We start from the raw sequence: 27541 nt of genomic DNA, 5'->3' as shown, positions 1-27541 counted from the left end.
ACTAGAAAGCTCCCTGAAACCACATTTCTAGTACTGTGTTCAGTATTTATAAGAAGATCTTTTCTTTTGCTTTTATCTCATTCTACTGTGTCTGGCATTCTAAATTTTACTAATGTTTTAAGAAACATCAATATCAGCAAAGAAATCTATACAACCAGAATATTGTTATATCAGGTAAAAATAAAACATGCTTTCTGGCAATATGTGATCAGAATTTATGTGGTAGTGGAAAGAGTAGTGGACTTAAAGTAACCCAGTTTTGAGTTTCAATCACCTTGCCATTTATTACCTGAGTGTGCTTAGGAAAGTTGTCTTACTTTTCTGAATATATTATTCTATTACTTAAGATACTCAGCTAGTCTACTGCCACATGGTAAATTTTACACAAGTTTTATGAAGACAGTTTACAAAGCTTTCAGCTATTTGTATTTTTATGTTCTCCGTGGTTTATGATTAACTTATACAGACCATATACATTTTAGTACAATTGTTTGCCAAATATTTGGGAATTAGACCTGTTATCTTCAATGAGATCAATAGCTACAAACCCCAATTTCAAAGTTTAATTGTATGTCCTATGAATCAAATCCCAGTCACCCTTTGGTAATGTTTAATAGTTATTTAGAGCTGTACATGCAATCTTGATCCTGCTTCAGTAGAAAGGGTACTGTAAAGGCGGCCAAACAAGCAGACATTTTACCCCCGTGGTTCACAATTATGGAAACACCTGGGCCAAAAAAAAAAGAATTTTCTATTGATTCGCTATGATAATTCATGAGACTCAAGAGCCCTTCATATTTTCATCCTTGCCAGAAAGCAGGATAATGATCTTCAAGTGACTACAGAGTAAAGCAAAAATGATATCACTTAAAAAATATCTCATACAATGATTGTTTTGAAAGAAACACTGCTTGTAGTGAACAGCTGCGTTACTTGACTTGAAATTATCTGTATGTGTCCTGTTAACCCATTTTCTTTAGGAGTGCAAGATGGAGCTTCGATTATGCTAAGAAATTGAGAGACGCTTCTGCTGGATTGCTGGTTTAATTTTCTATTGATCTAGGATTATTTTTCTAAAACAGTGAAATATTGTTTCTTTATAACATAGCCCAGTGAAAATCTATGCCCAGATTTGTACATTGTTGATAGTTAAAATAACCTAACTGCAGAAGTAGATAAATTACCACATTTATCAAAATCTCAAATACATTAAGCCAAATGTATAACGCATCATGAATTTTTGTATAAAAATTCTTATGTATATTAAGATTTTAGACCCTGAGGACTACCATCTTCATATAATACCTTGCAGCATTTAGAAATCTGAAGATTTAGAAAAAGATAATATTACTACTTACTTGTATATTAGACATTCCCTAGATATAGAATAAAGAACCAAACTCTCAAGAACACTCTTTAAATCCACTTTTTCCAAGTCTGCTTAAAATTTTATTTAGGGACATTGTTTCAAGATATTACTAGTAAGAGACAGTCAGATACGGTTGTGATTTCTTTCATTTATTATCTCTTCAATTATTATCACAACCCTGTTAACCGGGTAGTTAGGATCTCTACTTTACAGATATCATATTAAGGTTATAAAAATCAAGTAATGGGCTGGGCACGGTGGCTCACGCCTGTGATCCCAGCACTTTGACAGGCCGAGGTGGGTGGATCACTAGGTCAAGAGATCGAGACCATCCTGGTCAACATGATGAAACCTCATCTCTACTAAAAACACAAAAAATCAGCTGAGTGTGGTGGAACACGTCTATACTCCCAGCTACACAGGAGGCTGAGGCAGGAGAATTGCTTGAACCCAGGAGGTGGAGGTTGCAGTGAGCCAATATCACACCATTGCATTCCAGCCTGGGTAACAAGAGTGAAACTCCGTCTCAAAAAAAAAAAAAAAAAAAAAAAAAATCAAGTAATGTGTTTGGGCACAATGGCTCACAATTGTAATCCCAGCACTTTGGGAGATAAGGCAGGTGGATCACTTAGGCCCAGGAGTTTGAGACTAGCCTGGACAACATGGCAAAACCCTTTATTTACAAAATACAATAAAATTAAAATAAAAGTAATTTACTCAATGTATAAAAATGGAATTTATAGCCATATCTGACTCAAAGTCTAAACTATTCTGTCTATGCTGCCTCAGGAGAGAAATAAGAAGTAAAGATGCAATGAGCTAAAGATAGAGAAGAAGATTTCAAATAATTGCTGGGAATCATCCATTTTCAGAGAAGTCATTTTACTGATAAATCACTTCTCTAAAAAGAAGACGAGACCAGTTATTGTTACAAGTACTTAGTACTTAAGAGATTATACAGCGGTAATACTTACAGATAAGAAATTAATCTGAGATTCTCAAATCAAATAAAATCACTAGTAGAAAGTATTTATTCTTGATTAAAATCTGTAAATAGTTTACCCTGAGCTGTATCATGGTGATTTTATTATAAGTAGTACATATCATGAAAGCTGGTGAAAGACTACAAACACCTTTGCCACTAGGATTTTAGTTGCCATGGAAGTCACCTAGTGAAGCCATAGATTTGTTCCATGTGGGAAATAATGGAAGATATACTCATTTCAAGGGTAAAAATACCCAGCTTTCAGTCATAAATTTGAAGGTTGTTGAAGGATGCCAGGATGGAGACAGTTCAGTCATTGTATTTCTCATCTCTACGATTTCTAATTTTTTCAAATTTGTATTTCTTCATTAAATTTTTTGTTTTGTTTAATTATTCTTTTCCAAATTTTATTTAATTTTTGTCCTTATGTTTTCACAGTTCAGTGAACTTCAAGAGGATTATTTTGGAATCTTTGTCTATCATGTCTTAGATCTCCCTTTCTTTAGGGTTCATTTTTGGATTACTGTTAGTTCCTTTTGGAAGTGTTGTGATTTCCTGAGATATTATAATCCTTGTCTCCTTCTTGATGTCTATATATTTGAGGAGATATCTACTTTTTCTGTCTCTTACAGGCAATAAATGACCCTAGTTCTTGCTTTTTCATGCATATAATATAATGTCTTATGGGATTTGTGATTATGTTTCTGTAATCTACAACTAGATGAACACTTATACCTAAATCTTGATGTGATTTTGATTTAATGTAAGTTCTGAGCAAGTGTAACATATTTTTTTTAATGTACTAAACCCCCATCACCTTCAGAGAAGCAGTGGGCTGAAATATTTTGTAGAGCAATCTGAGAGAACCACTCTAAAGAGCTACTTCCAGGCTGTAGGTCTCAGTCTGCCCACATATTTCTTGGGTTATTTTCCAACCCAAAGTAGAAAAAGGAAGTTTTATATTTTTGTGATAGAAATATTTTAGTTTTAGCATAGAAATTTTACTCTCTAAAAGTTTACTTTTAGGTCTATGATTCATTTGCCTGTTAATTTTAGTGTACATGCAAATTAAGAGTTGAAATTGCATTTTCTCCATATGGATAACCTATTGATACCATACCACTTGTTGCAGATACTCTTTTGAACATTGAATTATCTTGATACTTTGTTGAAAAATAATTCACCATATATATGCAGTCTCATTTCCTGACACTTTATAATCTGTTTTTAAAGATCAAGGGTACATGTGCAGGTTTGTTATATTAAAGGGGAACTCATGTCATGGGGGTTTGTTATACAGATTATTTCATAACCCAGGTGTTAAGCCTGGTACTCACTATTTATTTTCCTGAGCCTCTCCCTCCTAATAACCTCCACCCTCAAGTAGGCTCCCTCTTTGCATTCATGTGTTCTCCCATTTATAAATAAGAAGATGGAGTATCTGGTTTTCCATTTCTGTGTTCATTTGCTAAGAACAATGGCCTCCACCTCTATCCATGTTCCTGCAAAGGACATGATCTTCTTTTTTATGTCTGCATAGTATTTCATGCTGTATATGTAACACAATTTTCTTTATCCAGTGTACCACTGTTGGACATTTATGTTAATTCCATGTATTTGATATTATAAATAGTGCTGCGATGAATATGCACATACATGTGTCTTTATGGTAGAATAATTTATATTCCCATGGGTATATCCCAGTACTGGGATTGCTTGGTTGAATTGTATTTCTGTTTTGAGGTCTTCGAGGAATTGCCATACCGTTTTTCATAATGGTTGAACTAATTCACATGCAAACAAGCAGTGTATCAGTGTTTCTTTTTCTCTGAAACCTCACCAGCACCTATTATTTTTTTGACTTTTTAATAATGGTCATTCTGAATGGTGTAAGATAGCATCTCATGATCATTTTGGTTTGCATTTCTCTAATAATCGGTGTTATTGAGCATTTTTTTTTTCACAAGATTATTGGCCACATGTATGTCTTCTTTTGAAAAGTGTCTGTTCATGTCCTTTCCTCACTTTTTAATAGTGTTGTTTATTTTTCTTGAACATTTGTTTAGGCTTCTTGAAGATGCTAAATACTAGAACTTTGTCTGATGCACAGTTTGACAAAATTTTCTCCCATTCTGTAGACTGTCTGTTTAATCTGTTGGTGGTTTCTTTTGCTGAGCAGAAGCTTTTTAGTTTAATTAGATCCCATTTGTCAATGTTTGCTTTTGTTGCAAATGATTTTGGCATTTTTATCACAAAATTTTTGCTCATTCCAGTGTCTAGAATGGTATTGCTCAGGTTGTCTTCTAAGGCATTGTGTCTAAAAGTTATAGTTCTTAGGGTTTGTTTTTACCCATAAAGAAGCAATAGTAATTGCAACAGACTCTAGTTGGTTTTTGTTTTGTTTTAGTTTCTGTTTATTAGGCAAAGTCTGTCTCTGTCACCCAGGCTGGAGTGCAGTGGTGCAATCTTGGCTCACTGAAACCTTTGCCTGCTAGGTTCAAGAAATCCTCCTACCTCAGCCTCCTGAGTTGCTGGGACTATAGGCATGCCATGGGGTGTCCAGATTGTAAATTATGTCAATTATATAAATATATTAAAATGATATTTAAAAAAATAACTTCAGCCCTAGCAAATGGCTTGCTGCAATCTTATGCAAGACCTTGACCTAGAACTGCCTAGTTAATTAAACTTTTCCCAGATCCCTCACCCACAGTGACTATGAAATTATAAATGTTTATAGTTTCAAGCCTGGAAATTTGCTGTAATTTGTTACCTAGAATCATTGTGACTAGAACTTCCTCTACCTGATAAAGGGGATCCATGAAAAAGCATACAGCTAATAGCACGTGTAAGAAAATTCAATGCTTTTTCCCTGCACGAGGGACAAGGAAAGTGTGTCTGTTTTCATCACTTTAATTCAACAAGAGCCTTCATGGATTTTTGTTCTAGTTTCCCTGGCTATAATTAGTGCAATAAAGTAAGAAAAAGAAATGTTTAAATCTAAATTGTAAACAAAAAAAGTCAAAATCTATTCACAGTTTATTTTCTCTGTAGAAAATCTTATGAAATATTTAAATAAACCTGTAAACTTAGTAAGTGCGTTGATCAAGGTTGTAGGATGCAATATTGACCTACAAAAGTCACCCTTATTTCTATTACTAATAAGGAACGAGAAAAAGTTGACATTTTGAAAATATTATTTATAAGAGCATCAAAAATATAAAATACATAGGGATAAATGAGACACAAGGTATGCAGACTAGTACAGTGGAAACCTCAAAACATTGCTGGGGAAAATCAAAGAGGACTTAAAGAAGTTGAGGGATATATAATGTTCCTGGATTGACAGACTTAATCTTTTTAAGTTATTATTAAGATATAATTTTTCTCCAAATTGCTCTATAAATGCAATGGAGTCTCACTCAAAATTCCAGTAGAGTTTTTTTTTTTTTTTTTTTTTTTTTTTTTTTTTTTTTTTTTTTTCAGAAATTAACAAACTCTTCCAAAACTCATATGGATATTGAAAGGACCTACAGAAGCAAAAGCAACTTTGTAAAAGAGGAATAATGATAGAGTATTTATGCTACTCAACTAAAACACTTATATAGAGCTTCCAAACTTCAAAATTCAAACAGTATTGTCTTGGCATGTAAGACAGAAAAAAAGATCAACAGAACGGAGTGAAAAACTAGGAATTCACAGACACACACACACACACAAACACACACTCAATTGATTTTGACAAATGTACAGACAATTACCTGGAGAATAGTCTATTAAACGTGGTATCAGAATTATTAGATATCCATATGCAAAACAATAAACCTCAATCTATACCTCACAAATACACACAAAAAATCAAAATATATTAGAGTCCTACATGTGAATTCTGCAGCTCAAACACTTCAAAAATAAAACATAAGAGAAAATGTAATCATGGGTTACCCACCGGTTTCTTGGATATGACATTAAGTGCGTGATCTATAAAAAATACATATATATAAATTGACCTTCGTCAAACTCAGAAACTACTGTTCTTTGCAGACACCGTTAAGAGAATAAACAGACAAGCGGCAAACCGGAAAACTACACGTTTTTTTTTTTTGTTTTGTTTTGTTTTTTTAGACAGTGTCTCATTCTGTCGCCAGGCACCAGGCTGGAGTGCAATGGCGCGATCTCTGCTCACCGCAACCTCCGCCTCCCGGGTTCAAACAATTCTCCTGCCTCAGCCTCCCAAGTAGCTGGGGCTACAGATGCGCGCCACCATGCCCAGCTAATTTTTTATATTTTAGTAGAGACTGGGTTTCACTATTTTCAGGATGGTCTTGATCTCTTGACCCCGTGATCCGCTCGCCTCGGCCTCCCAAAGTGCTGGGATTACAGGCGTGAGCCACCGCGCCCGGCCTGAAACTACACAATTGTAAATCCCATGTCTAATAAAATAGTTATAAGTTATATCATGAATATTTATTGAATTATCAAAACTTAGTAAGGAAACACACAACTCTATAAAAGAAGAGCAAAAGATTTGAGTAGACAGTTTACTAAAGTCATACGGATTGCCAATATGCACATGAAAATTAACTGAACAACTTTAGTCATAAGGAAAATTCAAATTAAATCAAAAATGAAGCAATACTAAAAACCTATCATAATATCTAAAATTAGAGGGAGCCAAGATGGCAGACTAGATGCAGTCGGGAAGATCATCTGCCAGCCAGAGACCAGGACTTCCAGAAGACTGGCGCATTATGAGCAGATCTTCGAAGGGAAGGTATTGAGAGTGGACAGGAAGAAGATGCAGACTTTGGGCTCAAGGGGGAGGAAGCTAAACACCCTGCAAGGGGCTGCTAAGCACTGGGACTCATTCCTGGTCCCTAGCGGCTTCTGGTGAGAGAGTAAAAGGTGGCAGTAGCAGGATTCCAGCCTGTGTGGACCCCGACGGCGTGGGAATGGTTGCAGTGCAGGATAGCCAGGACCACCCATCCCCTAAAGCTCACCATGCTCCACTTGGTGCTTTTGGTTTTTGGTGACTGTTGGACCTGGGCAGAAGCGTGTGATCTTGCTTATGAAACTGGGCCGATTTCATCTGAATGTTCCCCTGTCTGCGGATTTTCCTGAGGCCACACAGTCTGGTTGTTCTTGGGGGCCATTATCAGAGGTCCTTCACCAGCAGACTGCCCCTGTCAGAGAGCACCAGAAAACCAGTCCCCACTGACATGTACCCATTCACCTTCAGACTCCTCCCAGCACAGCCTCCTCTCACATGACCTCACCCACAGCGCCCCCCATACTGGTTTGCCAACATATGTGCCTAGGTGGCTCTCACATCCCCTCCCCCACTGGCACACATGTGTGTGTGCCATGCCACCGCACTGCTGCTGGTGTGAGCCCTCCTGCATGGCCACTCCCACTTCCATGTCACCAGCACCCTTTCCCCAACAATGCACAGCCTGTCTGCCACACTACCACTGACGTTGGTACGCATGAGCCAGCACCAATTCCACTGCCACTGCCGTGAAATATTGCTCCCTGAATAACAAAGAAAAAAAAAAAAAGACAGAGCCTTGAATACATCTTGATTTTCTTCTAAGAAGTAGACAAAAATTAAATGATAATGAAAACTTTAAATATTCAGGCAAGTTTAAATTAAAAGATAATACATCAAACATGAAGAAACTACTTCAACTGATCCTTATAAGCCTCAAAGCAGACACAATGAAGTCATATTTTAAACCTTCTTTATACTCCACATTCTATCAGTCACCAAGCACTATAAATTCTACAACTCAGGCATCTTCCAAATATACCTGCTTCTCTCCACTTCACAGTTATGAGCCATGAACTGCCCCCACCACAGTCAGTTCTTGTGTTAAACACTTACTGATTATGCCTTCTCTCTGGTCCCTCTGTGCTTTGATTTGCTCCTTGCCAAATTATTCAACATACTGAGGCCAAAATGATATTTGAAAAGAGCAACTTCTATGCTAGCACATCACTACCATTTTCCCATGATGTGGTTAATGACAGAAACATATATGACATTTTGGTGTGTATATTTTTCTTTAAGTGAAAAAATGATAGCTAGATGGATTTTCACCATCTAGCTATCTAGTATTTTTTAAGAAAGTGTTTTGATACTCTGACTTAAAAAATAGGCTCCATGAGATATACAGATCTCATTGTCAGGAAGCCCCTCAGGGCTTAAAAAATAAACAGTCATTCACCACAGCAGCTTGGAACACTGATTTGCTAGGGAAGTAATGCTGTATATTGACTTGTGAATACACAGCTCTAGGCTGTGAAGCAGCAGGTTTACGGTTCCACTCAGTAATTCCACTTATATTGTGTGTAGGTGAATATGATAAAATATTTGAAGACTCTAAATCAGGCATCCCCAAACTTTTTACACAGGGGGCCAGTTCACTGTCCCTCAGACCATTGGAGGCCCGCCACATACTGTGCTCCTCTCACTGACCACCAATGAAAGAGGTGCCCCTTCCTGAAGTGCAGCGGGGGGCCGGATAAATGGCCTCAGGGGGCCGCATGCGGCCCGTGGGCCGTAGTTTGGGGACACCTGCTCTAAACCTACCAAATATAGCACATAAGTACCAATGTTTGAGTTTTAATGTATATTCGTACCCTAATATGTACACACAGTCAGTGCATTAAATGTTACAGAAACCATGCTGTGGGAAACAAGTGAGATTTATTCTTGTCCTCGTGGGATGTACAATCTGGAATGGGAGATTAATTATAAGCAAATAATTCTACATACAATTTCTTAAATGACAACAGCTAAGAAAGGTCTTCCTTTATTGAAATCCTGATTCTCAGTAGTACTCTGCTAATGTAATTGCTGTGTGAAAAACCATGGCACTGCAGTATTGTATTTGTTGATGATTCTTAGGTGGTAGCAAGGATTCTGGACTTAACAAAAAAGGATGTTATAATTACCTTTCTTAGCCTTATTATAACTTGTATCTCTACATTTGACCCACAGGGATATGTCAAATGGTATCGTGAGAACAAAAGAATGCATCAGAGTTAAATTTTGAAGAAAGCGAACTTTGTTCCAGCTCTTTCCAAAGGAAATTATCTAGAATTCTAGAACCAGAAGAGACATTCTCATTCTAATCATCTTTTCCTCCTCTTGTGTGAAGTAAATGAAGCCCAAATAAGTAAAATGGCTTGCCGAAGCTCACGGAGCTATTTTGTAGCAGTGTCTCTTGATTCTACTACATTAAAATAAAAATCATACGAGTTTACTTTTAGAGGGCAAGATTGTGAACATCAGATAACTCCCTCTGAGAATCTCTAAGTTAACCTTAACTCTTTAGTCTGTTTATTCAATAAATATTTCCTGAGCAACTACTAAGCACAATTCTATAAGGCTACAAGTTGAATGAGACTTACTCTGTGCCTTTCAGGAGATTACAATGTAGTTCAAAAGATAAATGAAGCGAACAAATTATTTTAATAAACTGGTAATTGAGTAATAAACACACAGATTGTCACCACTGCAAAGTGGGGCTATTTTTAATTTAGTATGGGTATTATATGAGATAAGATATATAAAAGCACCTAAAATCACAGATGAGTTATCTAATGTTTTTAAAGTTATTCATTGCTACAAAACCATTAACAATTAAAAAAAAAAGCTTGGTGAAAGTAGATAAGAGAAGTAGGCACCTATTCATTTTAAGTGACATGCATAGTTGAACTTATTCTCTGGATCGTTAAGCAGAATGATATAGAAATCTATGTGATCTGGTCCATTCCTGCCTGGAGGCATTAGTTTCCCTTCCCGTTGAAGTCTCAAAGCCCCAACCTTCACTGTTTACTGATTCAGCTGATGGACAGGGCCTGAGCTCCCACAGTAATGCACTGATTGCTATTTGCTTCTGGAAATAAATGTTGCTTAACTGAGCTTTATTTATTGATTAGTTGGAATGGGCCCAGACTACCAATGAAGTCTGTAGGAGGAAACAAAATACGCCTGCTTTCAGAAAGAAAATGTGAAAAACGCCCCTGTAGCTGTGTTGGTGCTGAAACAAAACTTCCAGTGCCAGGAATGTCTTGGGATGTCTCCCATTTTTTCTATTTAAATAAGACAATAGGGTTGTGACAGGAAGACGGCAAATAATACTAAATAAATCCATTCGGCAAACTCTGTCCCACAACTTTGAAGGCAGGGGAAATAATCCCACAGATGCTAAATTGCCTGACGTATATAGAAGCTGACAAGGGATCCAACCTTCAGTGATTATACACAATTATTTTCTCTGTAATGCAGAATTCCCAACCCAGAACTTCACTTTATATTATTATTTGCTGTAGGGCTGCTGTCAGCTTCAGGGCAGAACTCTTTCTGAGACTGCAGTGAGCCACACTTAGCCACAGCTGCTTTCAAAACTGGAAGATAACATAAAAGTGAATAATAACTCCATGTGTTCGAGGGAAGAGCTGTGGGTTAGTTTAAGAGAAAGAACAATCTATGTCAGGAAACCTTACATCTATCTCTCTGTTTTAAATGTTTCTAAGTGACAGTAGACAAAACAATAACAGTAGCATTAATACCCATCGTATATTGAATTAGTTTGAAAAGCTTTATATCAATTATTTCAGATTCTCACACAATTCTGTGAGATAGGATGTTTTGCCATTTTGCACATGAGTAAACTGGAACTCAGAGAAGTTAAATGACTTGCCTCCATCTATAAAGTGGCGGATCCCATACGTAAACATAGCCTATCTCATTTCAAAGCTAATGCTCCTTTTAAACATGGTATTTTCACAAACATGACTCCTCACAATTGCTACAAATTTTAGGGTAGGCGCTACCTCTGAGTGAAAAACCAAAAGTATAGATAAAGTTTCAGTTACAATTTGTATAGTGTTTTATTTCTTAAGGGTAATAATGTTACAAGCAAATAGGGCACAATGTTAACATTGAAATTTGTTTTTGTCGATTCCAGTTTTCTGTGGATTTGAAGTCTTTCATTTAAAAATTCTCTCCCACTAATAAATGATAAAGTTGAACTTACTTCTTTGCTAATGAAATTATGCCAGAAATCCAAAACATTACTCATAAAATGAAAATAGGATGGCTTCGATAAAAATTAAACCCTCTCTGTCCTCTTTCTACCAATTAATGATTGTCATGAATTTAGTCAGCTGTCTTTACATAGAATAATGACTGTTTTCCTTTTTGAGATGGAGTTTCCTTCTCTTGTTAGGCTGTAGTGCGGTGGTGCAATCATGACTCACTGCAACCTCAGCCTCCCAGGTTCAAGCAATTCTCTTGCCTCAGCTTCCCAAGTAGCTGGGACTATAAGGCCCATGCCACCATGCCTGGCTAATTTTATGTATGTATGTATGTATATATATATATATATATATATATATATATATATATATATATATATAATTTCTCTCTCTCTTTCTTTATAGTAGAGACAGGGTTTCACCCTATTAACCAGAATGGTCTTGATCGCCTTACCTCGTGATCTGAATGCCTTGGCCTCCCAAAGTGCTGGAATTACAGGCATAAACCTCTGTGCCCAGCCTCCAAGACTTTTTTTTTTAATAACAATTACTACATATTAGAAAGTTCTTACTTTGCACAATAATGAGAGATCATAAAGAACACCTGAAAGCTGAAACCATGTGAATGGATCTTAACAACTTATGAGAAAAGTTATCATTTTAATATTCTGTTCCCAAACCTTTTAAAGTTTTGCAAAGCATTTAAAGCTCTCTTACTGTTGATTACAAATATATGAAGATTTTAAGATAAAAATATATTTAGCACATTCTAGTTTAAACTATTAAAACATTGATAATTAATATAGTTTTTCTTTGTGGAAAATCTGATCAAATTTATTTGAACAGCTCTCTACATCTTCTTATAGGATGACCTAACAACATGGGATAAACATGTTTTCTATACCTTGGTGAGTTGTCATACTTTTTTCTAAGTGTGTATCAGCCTCCAACATGTGATCTTTTGTATTTTCAACATCAAAAAAATCTCTCAGAATTCCCTTAAGGTAAAGTTTTTGTCAGTGCTATTTTGCTGGAAAATCTTCATCCTTATCTCTGCTATCATATTCCTCATTTTTTGTTGATAAATTCTTCTTTACTCAGTTTTTCTCATAGCATATATAAACTTTTTGAATAGCAGCAGTGTGAATATCATCAGTCAGCCACTTATTCTATAACTTCATTTATATTCTATTTGAATTTCACTTCCAGCATTACCTGTTTTTATTTCTTTGCTGCACTTTCATCTTTGTTGACCAATTTCCTCTTTCAGTTGTTTATTTTTGTAAAATTTTATGTGGGTTTGCCACTGAGTGGCAAGGAGCCAGAACAACTGTATGCTTCTCTGTCTGTGTGTGAACTGCATAACCAATGTGTTCTGACCATTTAATGGCTGACCTAGAAAAGAGTGATGTGATTGGCATGTATATATCTGTTATTTAGATAGTGATCTGCGGGCTGGACACCTGACAATTATTCAATTATTCACATTTATAATAGTACACTGCTCTAATTGAAATTTGAGCTATGTTATTGGGGGCACTGATTATTTAGCTAATTCTGTACTTATAATCTGTGCATTTCAGAAGCATGCATAGTGAAGCCTGCCCATACTCTTGTTGGAAAATATGTATCTCTTATGAAACACTATAGTGGTATATAGGACATGGGGATGGTCTGAGCTTTCTACTCTAGCAGGAGAATTTTAACATTGACATTGCACAGAATTTCCAACAGGTGGTGACAATAAAAAGCAGATTAACTAAAAGTTGCCTTTAAATTATTTAACACAATATATTTATTTTTTGCTTGTACTAGGTGTGGGTCACTCCCACTACCCTCTACCTTGGCATGCCACTGAAACATGGTAACTCGAAATGTCACAACAGTTGAAGCCAAGGCTGGAGACTGCTGATGTCAGGGTTATTATTTTTCTGTGCATCAATTTCTACATCTCTATAAATATGCTAGCCTAACAGACTCCATCTTAGATATGAGCCTGACAAACTCCATCTTAGCCTCTCCCTCCCTGTCATTTGTCTTTTGGGTACATAGCTGGGTCATGCTGTACTCAGAAACTTGTAACCATTGATTGTAACTACATTCTGCCTGCTATTGTGCATACCCTACCCCACTTGGTGATTGATTGTATGGAAAGTCCCTGCTGCTACCCCCTTGGTATCCAACAATCCTGGGAACCTCCTGCATCCTGGTTACCAGCTTCCTTAACTAACTTGCTTGTTCTGCTTCTGTAAAATTCCACTTTGCCACCCCACTTCTCTAAGCAAGGTATAAAAAGGAATCAAGTCCCTTCTTCAAGGCCTAGAGAATTTTCGAGTGTTAGTCGAGAGTCGACTGACTCTCGGTCACCAGCAATACAGGACTCCTGAGTCAGTCTCAGAGTGTGGCACTTTCCTTACAACTTGCTCGGTTACAGCACAAAGAAGAAATTAATGCATTCTCATCTTATCTCATGAGCTTGCTGGTGGGATAAAATACAATTATATACATAAAAGCATTTGCTTTAGTATATTAAATGAAGTACAGAAATGTGTGGCGAGAAGGCCTAGATTCAAGACCCAATCTGCAGCTTATTTACAGGATAACTCTGGAAAATGCACTCCACTTTATGAGTTCCAACTTTCAGTTTTGAAAAAATAAATGTAGAATTAGTATCTAATTCACAGAATCACTTAGGCATCAAATAAGTGCTTTGCTAAAAGCAAGACACCAAGCAAAAATTTATTGCTCTTATGGTGTATTACAGTAAGATGCCTGCCATTCACTCTTACTATGCAATACTGTCTTCAATACTCTCTAGTGGAACACTAATACCAGATAAAGATTATTTAGTATCACTGTATTGAAGTATGGTCCCCAGACCAACAGCATCAGGAATACCTGGGAAATACATATAAAGGCAAATAATTGGGTCCTGCACATTTAAATTTCTACCAAATCTGAAACTTTGGAGATTGAGCCCAGAAATCTGCATTTTATCTAGACTTCCTGGTGATTGCTTTACATGCTGAAATTTCAGAACCACAGCTTTGGTTCTGACTTTTCTGCACATTGGTATCAACTAGAATTCTTTAAACAACATTGAGTAATACACCCATATTTTATTTTAATTTAGGTGTAACCAAGGCAGAACACAAAATTTAAACACATAAAATGACAAGATAACAAGTACTAGACCTCAGTTTGCCTAATTGCATAATTATAAACACATCAGGGTATAGATATGATGGAAACTTCTTTAGCTTCTTCAGAGAAGTCAAGATTTGGGATATGAAACAGGACAGATTATTTAAGTAGAAAGAAATAGATTTACATGGGCAAAAAGAAAGTTGCAAGGATGTGAAATATGGAAAGATAAACCTACTAGCTGAAGGGAATATAATAGTTCATTGAATTTATTCTGTATTGGTGAAGAGGGATTCTCTTTTCCTTTTTATAAAGATGCTTATAAAGCAACATCCTAGAAAACATAGTAAAGTTATTTTTCTCCAACAGAGATGTTGAACTTTTTGGATTATTCTAGGTATGTGAGAATGGTTTATTATCTTAAAACCAATTAATGTCATTCACCATATTAACAACATAAAGAAAAAAAATCATATGAACATATCACATTTTTCAGAAAACACATTTGAAAAAATTCAAAACAATCATAATATAAAAACTTTCAGTATGTTAGAATTATAGGGGAAATAACTCTAATATATAAGAAGGATCCTTAAAAATCCTACAACTAACATCATATATAATTGTAAAAGACTGAGTACTTAGTCCCTAAGGTCAGGAAAAATGCAAACATGTCTAGTCTCACTGGTACTATTTAACATACTAATAGAAGTTCTGATGAGTGTCATAATGCACGAAAAAGAAATAAAAGGGATAGAGATCAGAAAGGAAGAAATAAAGCATTCCCTAACTGCAGTTGTAAATGTCTATGTAGAAAACCCCAAGAAATCTACAAAATAATCACAAAATGTTACAATAAATTGTAGCCTGGGTTGTAAGACAAATAAAGAGAAATGAAGTATATAATACTTGGAAATAAAGAGGTGAATATGATCCCTATATGCATACAATTTCTATAAAAATGTCAGGATAATATAAAAAAATTTAGTGCATTCAGCAGTTTTTCTAAGTTCAACTTTCAAATAGTATTTCTATAATTCAGTAATAACTAATTAGGAAATGCAATGATAATAAAAAATTTCCTATTTTAAGTGTAAGTCTAATAAAAGATCTAAAGGCATTATTCAAGAACAGAAAAATATCTGAACAAATGGAGATACAAATTATCTTCATGGAAAACATAGTGTCAAAAAGACATAATTATTTCTAAATTAACAGATAAAATTAATGCAATTATAATCGACATTTTAATGTTTTTCATCTTTTTGATATAAACCCCAAAATAAACTTATTTAAAAATTGGGAATATATATATATATATATATATATATATATATATATATATACACACATACACACATTTATGTAATTTGGAAGAAGAACAGGAAAGTAGAATTTACCTTACTAAATTAGAATAATTACTCAGAAAGAGATATATTTATATATAAATTTGATTTAGAATATTAGTAGCATTAAAAATTATTAGGAAATGCTAGATTACTCAGCAAAAGGTATTGGTCATCACTGTGTAAAATATTAGCCATACATTGAAAGTAGTGTATTTTAGATGGGCTTAAATATTTATTTTAAAATTTAAATTTTAATACTTTAAATTTTTACAAGTTAATATAAGACATTTTTTACCTCAAGATGAAAAAATATGTCTTAAATAATTTATTAAAACGATGTTATATAAAAGAAATACTAATAAATGTGAGTGCCTTTAACTTTCTGTGGGCAAAGAAAAAAATTTTAAGTTTTCAAAATCAAGCCATAAAACATATTTGCAAAGAAAAGTATAAATGAAGGGTAAGCATCAATAACTATTTTAAAATACTGCTACTGCTAGTTATGAAATGATATGTAATTCAGTGAAAATGGGGAAGGACTATACAAATGTAATTTATAGAAAAAGAAACCAGAATAGCCACGAAATGGATTAAAGTATTCGAAATTCACTCTAACCAGAAAATGCAAATTAAGGAAAGTGAGATTTTCAAAAGAAATACATGGCATGTTGACAAAATTTAAATATTGGAACATTCAATGAATGGTGAAGATAGCAAAAAGTAAGAATCATGTAACACCCATGGTGGGATAATAATAAAATCTCTTCGGAAACAATTGGTCAGTAAAAAGTAAAACAGAAGAGTACGTGTTCTTAAAGAAGCCTCTGTACCTGCAGAGGTATACAGAAGTTCTAACATATCTTCATGGAAATATAAACAGATGTGTCCATATAATAAATAATAAAAAATATAAACAATTGAATGCTCAATAGAAAGAGAATAAATAAACGATGCTGTATTCACAATAAACAATAAAATAATTATCTGTATCTTTACAGATAATTCTACTAACATTATTTAAAATAAAAGTCTAATGTCAGTTTTTTAAGTTATGTAAAACTTCATTCAAAAGAAATTATGAATATGCAATGTAAAATATGTTGTATATTTTTATATGTAAATACATATAAATTACATGTTGCCATAAGCATTGTCTCTCCCTCTCTGTGATGAACAAAATGAATGTAAGATACTAAATTTCTCAGAGAAAAACAGGAATAATATCAAGGCGAGTATCTTGTGAGTTTCACTTTGATCTGTAGTATTCACTTCTTAAAAAATTAATCTCTAGTGAACCTGATGTTAATATTTTTAAAAATTGAATAGTAGAAGTGTTGTTATTTGGCTTATTACTCTCTATTCTGTGTTTTACATATTTTATAATAAAATTTATTAGAAGAGAAAAAAATAATTCAAATTTCTGCCATGAACACATTTCTTTAAAATATGTTTTCAACATGTACACCATATCCTTTCTTCCTCCTGCAAAAGTTCACCATGATTAGGAAGTGTGAAACTAATGCTGAGAAGAAAAATTTCCTTTTATTTCTAGAGGTAATTAAATTTAACACTGGGCCACCTGCTACTCAAAGCATTGAACTCACTTATTCTCTTGACAGATCTTTCTTCTTCAGATTTCCCATTTCACACCACAGGGAATCAGGTTTGCTGGAATTCACACTAATTTCCAGTGTATAACAGAACTACTTTGTCAAAAATCTCATATAATCACATTTTCTAGTGCACTACCAAAAGCAAAAAACATGACATTTTCACTACAGCTTCACTGCAAAAACACATATAAACCCAATATATGTGAAAAGTGTGATAGACAAATTACCTTTCTTAAATAAACTAAACATATGTTTCATCTCTAGGATTAAATTTTTAATACTGCACCTATCCCACACAACCCATAAAGTTTTTACAATAACATTTTTGATTCTAAATTCAGTAAAATTTTGATTCTAAATTCATAAAAGTCGGCTAAAAATATTAATGGGATCTCTGGGTTTTTACTCTCTTCTATTCTTCTATCCTTTCCATCACAAAGTCTAATAATAAGGACTCTCTTCAGTATGGGTTATATCAACTTTGCCAGACTCAAGCCAGAAGAAACCTCAGAGAATATGATAATGAAAACATCATTGTGAAGATGAGCTAAATCCTAGAGAAAGCAAATGGTTTGCTCTAGGACATACTTCCAGAACAGACAAGAGCCAGGGCTAGAATCCAGATAAACCTCCTGTTCCAAGAACTGCTCATGACATGACAGTTCACACTGTCAGGATCTTTCATTCCTCACAGCTATCACCACAAATCAAAATAAGTGCTCTTATCCCATTTTTAAACTTCCAGATGACCTGTCTAACTTCAAGCTCTGATTCCTCAATACTTTTGTGTGTGTTATTTTAACACACATCTTTTCCCTATCCTCCATCTTTTCCCTATCCTCCTCCATTTTATATTAAATATCCTCTTTAGAAAGGATTAAACCATGTGTGACTTTCAATTATATTGACTGTCTCTTCTCTAAATTCATAAATTCCTGCCCATTACTCTAGGCACATATGAATTCCTATCCATACCATAAAATCTTAAAACCATACTCACCCATAATTTTACTATCATTTAATTACCATACTTACATTCTATTTTGCAAAATAAACTATTTAATTGTTTATTGATTAACTCAAAGGCATTATTGGTTTCTTCGCCAATTATTTTCTTAACTCCCTTAAACCTAGTAATATATCTTATGATCGCTTTGTAATCTCCAGAGTCTAACACAGTGATGACTGATGATCCATAACAAGTGCTCAAAAACTACTTGTAATAGATTAAACTTAATTTAGACATTCAAATTACAGATGATGACTAGTAAATGAAGTGGACAGTGGATTGCTAAATGATTTGGATTAGCTGTCTGCAATGTGCCAGATCATGAGGGTCAATTGTTTGCCACACATAGTTTCCAGAAATGGCCGCACACATGACCATACATTTTCACTGGAAAGGGCTAGAATAAACAATCCATGGACACAGTGGATTATTCCGCTTGGGAAGTTTAAATGAAAGACAAAGATATTAGCCCCAAAGTAGAATGCTTCTTCATTGATAAAAATGTGTGTAGTCTTGAGACCAGAGTTTATGTCAAGACAAATCATAACCATGTTCAATATACAGTTATAGGAAAGATGATACAAAGAATGAGAAGAGAAACTGATTTGCAAACAGGAGAATGCAATAAACAAGCTAATTGAAAAGGGAGGGAGAGAGGGAAGGAAAGAAGGGAGGGAGAGAGGGAAGGAGGAAGGGAGGGAGGGATGGAGGGAGGGAGGAAGAAGGAAGGAAGGAGGGAAGGAAGGAAGGAAGGATAGATTTCCTACTGCCTAAAAGGAAGTAAGAGAGACCATTGTATGTATGGGTGTGTGTGTGTATGTGTGCATATGTGTGAGAGAGATGACCTGAGAAAGATTAGTTCCTGACAACCTATGTCCAGTCTCATGAGACCCAGTTACACATTGTTACTTCTTCTTCATGTTAATGAGAATGTCAATTTCATGTCATAATTAAAATTTTCCCCATCCACATTTCAGCAAATTTTATTGGGTTTATTTTCCTTGTAATTCATTTTCTAATTTATCTTCCTCTCCATGCAATGAAAAGTAAACCTGAAGTCTTATTTTCTTAGCTAAATCTTACATTTAGGTGGATCTTCAGTCAGATAACTCTCAATATTTTATGAATCTGTATTTGTTTATAGCTAATTCATTACTCCACCAATCTCTTTACCTTACCTCTGTGTACTTACTAAAGAAGAAAATAAACAGAAATCAAAGAAAGTAATGTTATGCCACTTGATATCCATTTAAGTCTGAGGAAATTATTCTATTTATCACACATTATTTAAATTTTACTCATTGAAATAATTTATTAAAATTAATTGAGCAGTATAATTCAATTCAAGTCCTTCATCAAACCATTCTAAACAGCAGGTTTAATTGCTGTTAACTGGTGCATTTAGAAACAGCCTTCAATATATAAGATGTCAGTCATTTCTGGTATTTTCTTTATTAATACTATGTCAGTAATACACTAATATCAGTTTCTAAAACAATGTTAACACCCCTTGTTCAAATTAATGTGCTTATCTGTGTCATTTTGAAATTAAAGTCTTCACAGTTTCATATCAGAGATATAAAGTGGACCAAAGAATGAAAGAGTATGAGACACTTATTGATAACATATTAATCATGAGTATTTGTAAGCATGTATTATTTATAAATGTAGATATATTTACATGCATATAGGTGTATTTAATCATGTTTAATGTGTGAGTATAGACATGTGCACATATACATACATATATACAATCTCACTAGCTTTTATAACATCTTGTAATCCTATTATTTCAAAAAGGCCAGCCTGTTTAAAAAAAGGTAGGTGAAAACACTTTATAAAACATAAAGAACTATGTATATATATACATATATACATATTAAAGAACTATGTATACACATACATAATTATGATGATAAAGAAGAGGGGAATAATTATGATGAGGATGAAGAAAAATACAAAGAATATTTGCTTAGGGTAATGGCATAACATAACTCCCTTTACATATGATCAATTTATCAAAAAGTAAGATTGTTTTTCTCATGAGCTAAAATCTTGAGCAGAGCTAGTCAAGAGAAAATGACTTGGTACTCTCTTGACATAACAGCATGAACTGAAAAACAGATAGATGATATCTGAGCGCTGGGAGAAGAAGGACTGACTGTCTCACTAATAACTCCATGTCCTCTTCAAGCAAAAAGTTTAATACAAAAAAAAATAGTATATTTTGAGACTACAAGTGTTCTAACTTGTGAATGGAGCCTGGTCTTTTTGAAAGATTACATTTAACAGATTTTAACCCAGTAACTTCCTACTGTTCCATACTCCTATCCAGGATTACATATTACATTTAGTTATCGTGTCTTCTTGGACTACTTTTGGTTCTAACAGTTTCTCAGACTTTTCTTGGTTTTGATGTCCTGGACAATTTCCAGGAGTATTGGTCAGGTATTTTGTAAGATGCTCATCAAGCATAACTTATCTGATTGGTGTTCTCATTATCAGACTGGGATTGTGGGTTTTTAGGGGTGGACCACAGGGGTAATGTGCCACTTTGATCACATTATATCAACTGTATCAATGATCAACATGATTTATCACTCTTGGTGTTGACCCTGATTATCTGGCTTAGGAGTGTTTGTCAGGTACCTCCTATGTAAAGCTACTCCTTTTGTTTGTTTGTTCTGTTACTGTCCATGCCATATTCTGTAGAAGGAATCACTATAGCCAGGCTAAACTTATAATGTGGGAAATTATAATCTACTTGCTTATGGTCAGAATGTGAACATAAATTATTTGGACTCTCATGCACAGATTCGTCTCTTCCTCTTTATTTACTTATTTATTCAACCACGTACTAATGTAAGTATGAAGTCAGGCATATTTATATTATATCCTGGATTACAATCCAACATTAATTTGTCTTGTTGTTCAAATTATTTTCACTTTGGTCATTAACTCACTTATGCGTGATGTTCCATTGCTGGAATGCTAAGCATATGGGAGTTAATTATATCCTACTGCTCAAGGTCATCACCAAGGTTTGATTTTTCACTCATGAAAAATACGAAAAATTGAAACCTCCAGCATAGATGGATTAAAAGCTCTTTCCGTTGTTCCTCTGACACACACCCCATAATTGTTCGCATTTTCTTCCCAGAACTTTCTGATTTCCAATCACATCTTTTAATGGTTTGATAGCTCATTCATTTGTTTTTATCAATGAATACTATTTCATTGTATGGATACACCACCGTTTATATTCATTTCTCCTGTTGAAGAACACCTTAGTTGTTTGCAGTTTTTGGTGACTGTAAATAAAACTGCTATAAACATTTACATTTAAGTTTAAGTTTTCAAATCAATCATGCAAGTAGGCAAGTACTTAGGAGTATGATTAATACGGCATCACCTTTTAATTTTAACCTATATTATATAATATAAAAGTAATCATTATTACTTTAAAAATGTAAAAATAGAAAATTATCTAGAGGAAGAGGTAGAAATCTGTACTTACATTTCCCCAAACCAATACCTGTAATATCAATGATAAAACTGTTCTCAATTTTTTTTTGTATTTGCATGCAAGTTAAAATCCAATAATATATTATTGTGCAACTTGCTTGTTTGTTCATGTATCAACAGGCCATCAACTTCTCCTCATGTCAATTTACATGGCTGTCTTAACTCTTTCCAAAGGCTGGAATGTATTCATTTATAAGCTGAACTACAAAGTGCTAAGTTCCTCCTACAGTTAATGCCATTAATATTTGGTACTTCATAATTTTGATTTTTAAAAATTCTGCAATTCTTATCATATAAAGCTCTATATTTACACGAATGTTTCTATATGCTATATTCTTAAAATTAGAATTTCTAATTAATTTAATACACATTTGCAAAGTTGATACATTCTACCTGTATTAGTCCTTTTTCATGCTGCTCATAAAGATATACCAAGACTAGTCAATTTACAAAAGAAAGAGGTTTACTGGACTTATAGTTAGACGTGGAAGGGGAGATCTTGCAATCACGGCAGAAAGTGAAAAGCAAGGAGGAGCAAGTCATGTTTTACATGGATGGTGTCAGGCAAAGAGAGAGAGCTTGTGCAGGGAAATCCCCCTTTATAATATCATTGTATCTCACGAGACTTACTATCATAAGAACAGCACTGGGTAACACTTGTCCCCATGATTTAATTACCTCCATTGGGCCTTTCCCACAACACATGGACATTCAAGGTAAGATATGGGTGGGGACACAGTCAAACCATATAATTCCATCCCTGGTCCCTCCCAAATCTCATGCCCTCACATTTCAAAACAATTCAGGCCTTCACAACAGTCCCCCAAAGTCTTAACTCATTTCAGCATTAACTCAAAAGTCCATTGCCCAGAGTTTCATCTGTGTTAAGGGAGTTCCTTCCACCTGTGAGCCTATAAAATCAAAAGCAAGTTAGTTGCTTCCTAGATTCAATGGGGGTACAGGCATTTGGTAAATACAGCTATTCCAAATGGGAGAAACTGGCCAAAACATAGGGGCTACAGCCCCCCTGCAAGTCTGAAATGCAGCAAGACAGTCAAATCTTAAAGCTCCAAAATGATCTCCTTTGACTCTATGTCTCACATCCAGGTCACGCTGATGCACGAGGTTGGTTCCCATGGTCTTGTGCAGTTCTACCCCTGTGGCTTTGCAGGGTACATCCTACCACGTGGCTACCTTCACAAGCTGGCGTTGAGTGTCTGCAGTTTTTCCAGTCATACAATGCAAGCTGTCAGTGGATCTACCATTCTGGATTCTGGAGGACGGAGGCCCTCTTCTCACAGCTCCACTAGATGATGCCCCAGTAAGGACCCTTTGTGGGCACTCAAACCCCACATTTCCCTTCTGCGCTGCCCTAGCAGAGGTTCTCCATAAGGGCATTTCCCCTGCAGCAAACTTCTGCCTTGACATCTAGGTATTTCCATACATCCTCTGAAATCTAGGTAGAGGATACCAAACCCCAATTCTTCAGGACACTCACTGGCTCAACACAACATGGAAGCTGCCAAGCCTGGGGGCTTGCACGCTCCCAAGCCATGGCCTGAGCTCTATGTCGGCCCCTTTCAGCCATGGCTGGAGTGGCTGGGATGCAAGGCACCAACTTCCTAGCCTTCACACAGCATGGAGACCCTGAGTCCAGCCCACAGAACCACTATTTCTACCAAGATCTCCAAGCCTGTGATGGGAGAGGCTGCCATGAAGACCTCTGACATGACCTGTAGACATTTTCCCCACTGTCTTGGGGATTAGCATTCCACTCCTCTTTACTTATGCAAATTCCTGCACCTGGCTTGAATTTCCACTTAGAAAATGAGATTTTCTTTTCTATCACATTGTCAGGCTGCAAATTTCCTGAACTTTTAGGTTCTTCATCCCTTATAAAACTGAATGCCTTTAATAGCACCAGGTCATCTCTTGGATGCGTCGCTGCTTAGAAATTTCCTCCACCAGATACCCTAAATCTTCTCTCTCAAGTTTGCAGTTCCACAAATCTCTAGGGCAGGGGCAGAATGCCACCAATCTCTTTGCTTAAACGTAATAAGAGTCACCTTTGCTCCAGTTCCCAACAAGTTCCTCATCTCCATCTGAGATTACCTCAGTCTGGATTTCATTGTTTATATGATTATCAGCATTTTAGTCTAAGCCATTCAACAAGTCTCTAGGGAGTTCCAAACTTTTCCACATTTCCTCTCTTCTTGTGAGACCTCCAAACTGTTCCAGCCTTTGACTATGAGACCTCCAAACTGTTCCAGCCTTTGACTATTACCCAGTTCGAAAGTCACTTCCAGTTTTTGGGTATCTTTTAAGCAGCACCTCACTCCTGATACCTATTTACTACATTAGTCCATTTTTGCATTGCTTATAAAGACATAAGCTGAAATTGGGCAGTTTACAAAGAAAGAGGTTTATTGGACTTACAATTCCACATGGCTGGGAAGGCCTCACAATCATGGCGGAAGGTGAAAGGCAAAGAGGAACAAGCCACGTCTTACATGGCTAATGGGAGGCAAAGAGAGAAAGCCTGTGTGGGGAAAGTCTCTCATATAATACCGTTAGATCTCATGAGACTTATTCACTATCATGAAAACAGCACTGGGAAAGACTTGCCCCATGATTCAATTACCTCCAACCAGGTACCTCCCACAACACATGGGAATTCAAGATGGGATTTGAGTGGGGACACAGTCAAACCATGTTACTGTCCAATTAACTTTCAAAAAGGTGTCCCAATCTACATGGAGGTTTTTAAGTGTAAGTTATTATCTTAAAAACCTGTAAGCACATTCCTTGTCTTAAGAGGACAATGGTAATAAAAATATATAACCTGAGATCACATTTTACCAATTATGTGTAGATCTATAGATGGAATTGTTAAGCAAACATATGTAAGTAAAAAAGTATCTTTGCTTTTTCTGTGTAGCTCTTTAAAAACTGAGGTTGAAAAGGGAAAAAAAAAGGTGTTACAGTCTGTGATAGGTGAATTGTGTTCCCCTTAAATTTATATGTTTAAACGCTAACCATCAGAACCTCAGAATGTGACTATATTTTGACACAGGATCGTTAAAGAAGTGATAATGTTAAACTGAGGCCATTAGGGTAAGCCTAATTTGACTGCTGTCCTTATAAAAAAAAAAAAAAGATTTGGACATACAAAGGTACTGAGAGAGGTACACACAGAGGAATGTTGTTTAAATCACCCAGTCTGTGCTATTTTGTTATGTAAGACCTAGCAAATTAATACAAGATTTGGAATGACTAAAACAGCATGAGAGACATTTCTGTAGTTTTAGATCTTAGAGTTCTATAGCAAAGCCTTCTTTCCACATTTTCAAGATGGTAATTTTTGAAAGAACTGCTGAGCTTTGTCAGGCAGCCAGTTTTCAGCTGATGAATAAAAGTCAGTGAATCACTTAGAAATACCATCTATATTCCATCGATGATTCCATTCTAAAACTAGTTTTGTAGAGTATGAGACAATGTCGGGTAAAGTAAAATTAGTATCTCAGTGATCTCCAAGGCCCCCAATAACCCAGCCTCAGAATCTGCATTTATCCACTCTCTGCCCCTCCTTCTTTTAAAAAAGATTACAATCCCTACCTATTTCTGTGTAGCTTTAATAGCCACCCACATCCACCACCCCTTCCTTCTGCCCCGTCCTGCTTCTATCCCCTCCTCATTAAAGTTGAGCTTGGCTATGTGGCATGATTTTAGTCAACTTAATTTTGGCAGATACACACCGCAACAAAACACAAGCTTTTAGAGGCACCTCGCCTTTTGGTTGTCTCTCTTTTCTCCCTCTTCCATGAAAACCTCTGTCTCAGGTAGATGACGCTCCTTTGGACTGAAACTAGGAATGAGATCACACAGGGCACATTTCTAAGGGGGCAGACCCACTGCTGTAACCTGGGCTCATGCCTCTAATCCCAGAACTTTAGGAGGCCAAAGCAGGCAGATGGTTTGAAATAAAGATTTGAGACCAGCCTGAGCAACATGGTGAAACCATGTGTCTACAAAAAATAAAAACAATGAGCCAGACATGGTAGCTCATGCCTACAGTCCCAGCTACTTGGGAGGCTTGGCCAGTCACTTGAGCCCAGGAAGTTGAGGCTGCAGTAAGCCAAGATCATGCCACTGCACTCCAGGCTGGGTGAGAGAGAGCCTGTCTCAAAAAAAAAAAAAAATGTACTCTGGATTTTTAGTTGCTAAGATTTTGAGATCATTATTGCAGCAAGGCTAATAAAACAAACAATATATTAAGTGATTTGAACTTAGATAACATAAGAAATTAAATAGTAGTATTTAATAAATTAATAAAAGTATATAAACCATTTACTAGGGAAGGTGAAGAATACAAAGTGGATTAAAGTTGCCTTTGTCTAACTAAGAAGTTGGATAAATAAATAACTAGGTAGAATTCAAATGTGAGTGAATCAAGTAATATAGTAGCTAAAAATGTATTAGGGGAACAAAGTGAGGAGACTACCTTAATGCTGATTATGGAAATTATCTTAAAAATTTGTTTAAAGGTAAAACAAGTAAACTAATTGTTAATCAAGGTATATTGTCTAAGGATTAATATTTGATAGTCTGATTTAATATTCTCAGGCTTAGAATTCAATATACAAGATCAGTGTCTCTGTTTCTTTAAGGAGAACACATAACTCTACCAGAAGATACAGAGCTGGAAGACACTGTCCTGAGTAGTTTGCCTGTATTATTTTTTAATCCATATTGCACTCCTATAAGGTAGGTCATATCCTCATAGAACAGAATGTAAAACAGAAGCCCGACTTTATCAAGGATAAACTGCCAGTAGTTGGTGAAGCCAGAATGACTTTTATCTACTCGTGAAGTATACTCTTATAATAACCACAGTATATTTCACTATAGAGGAATAGAGAATGATGTCTAAGGAAATCTTAACATATATTTGATTGCCCTCTGTTTAGCTCTGATCTCTCTCAGAACAAACATCTGCAGAACTGACTCTGGTCAGTTTATACCTGCTCTTGTACGCTTTCTTTTCTGATTCTAATCACTCCTGCTCTTCTAAACAGACTTTGTCTATATTGTTTCCTCTTAATGTAGCATTGCTCTCAATATCTTCTAAAGAAATGCAATGTCAAATGTATCTCTTTAATCAATCTTTATAATCCACATTAAATTCTTTTTGGAAACATGTAGGATAAAACTTGATGTATGGTAGACAGATGAGAGACAGATAAGTGACAGAGATGATCAACAAATAAACACATTTCCAATGATTGATAGATTAGATGAAAGTGCACTAGTACCAAATTTTTTATTATAACCGCCTTCTGTGCCTATTCATTATGTCATTGTTGGCTTTATAACTGAAGAATGATGATGGCAAATCACAGCAAATTATGATATTTTTAATAGCAGGGACCTGTTTTTGATCATCTTAACATATTTTATCACCCATGCAAAAGATTATCTACAACATGTATAGCATTGTAA

Source organism: Saimiri boliviensis, chromosome 6 (assembly GCF_048565385.1).
Source record: "Saimiri boliviensis isolate mSaiBol1 chromosome 6, mSaiBol1.pri, whole genome shotgun sequence".
In the NCBI taxonomy this organism is placed as follows: Eukaryota; Metazoa; Chordata; class Mammalia; order Primates; family Cebidae; genus Saimiri; species Saimiri boliviensis.
Note: the sequence above shows the minus strand (reverse complement) of the source record.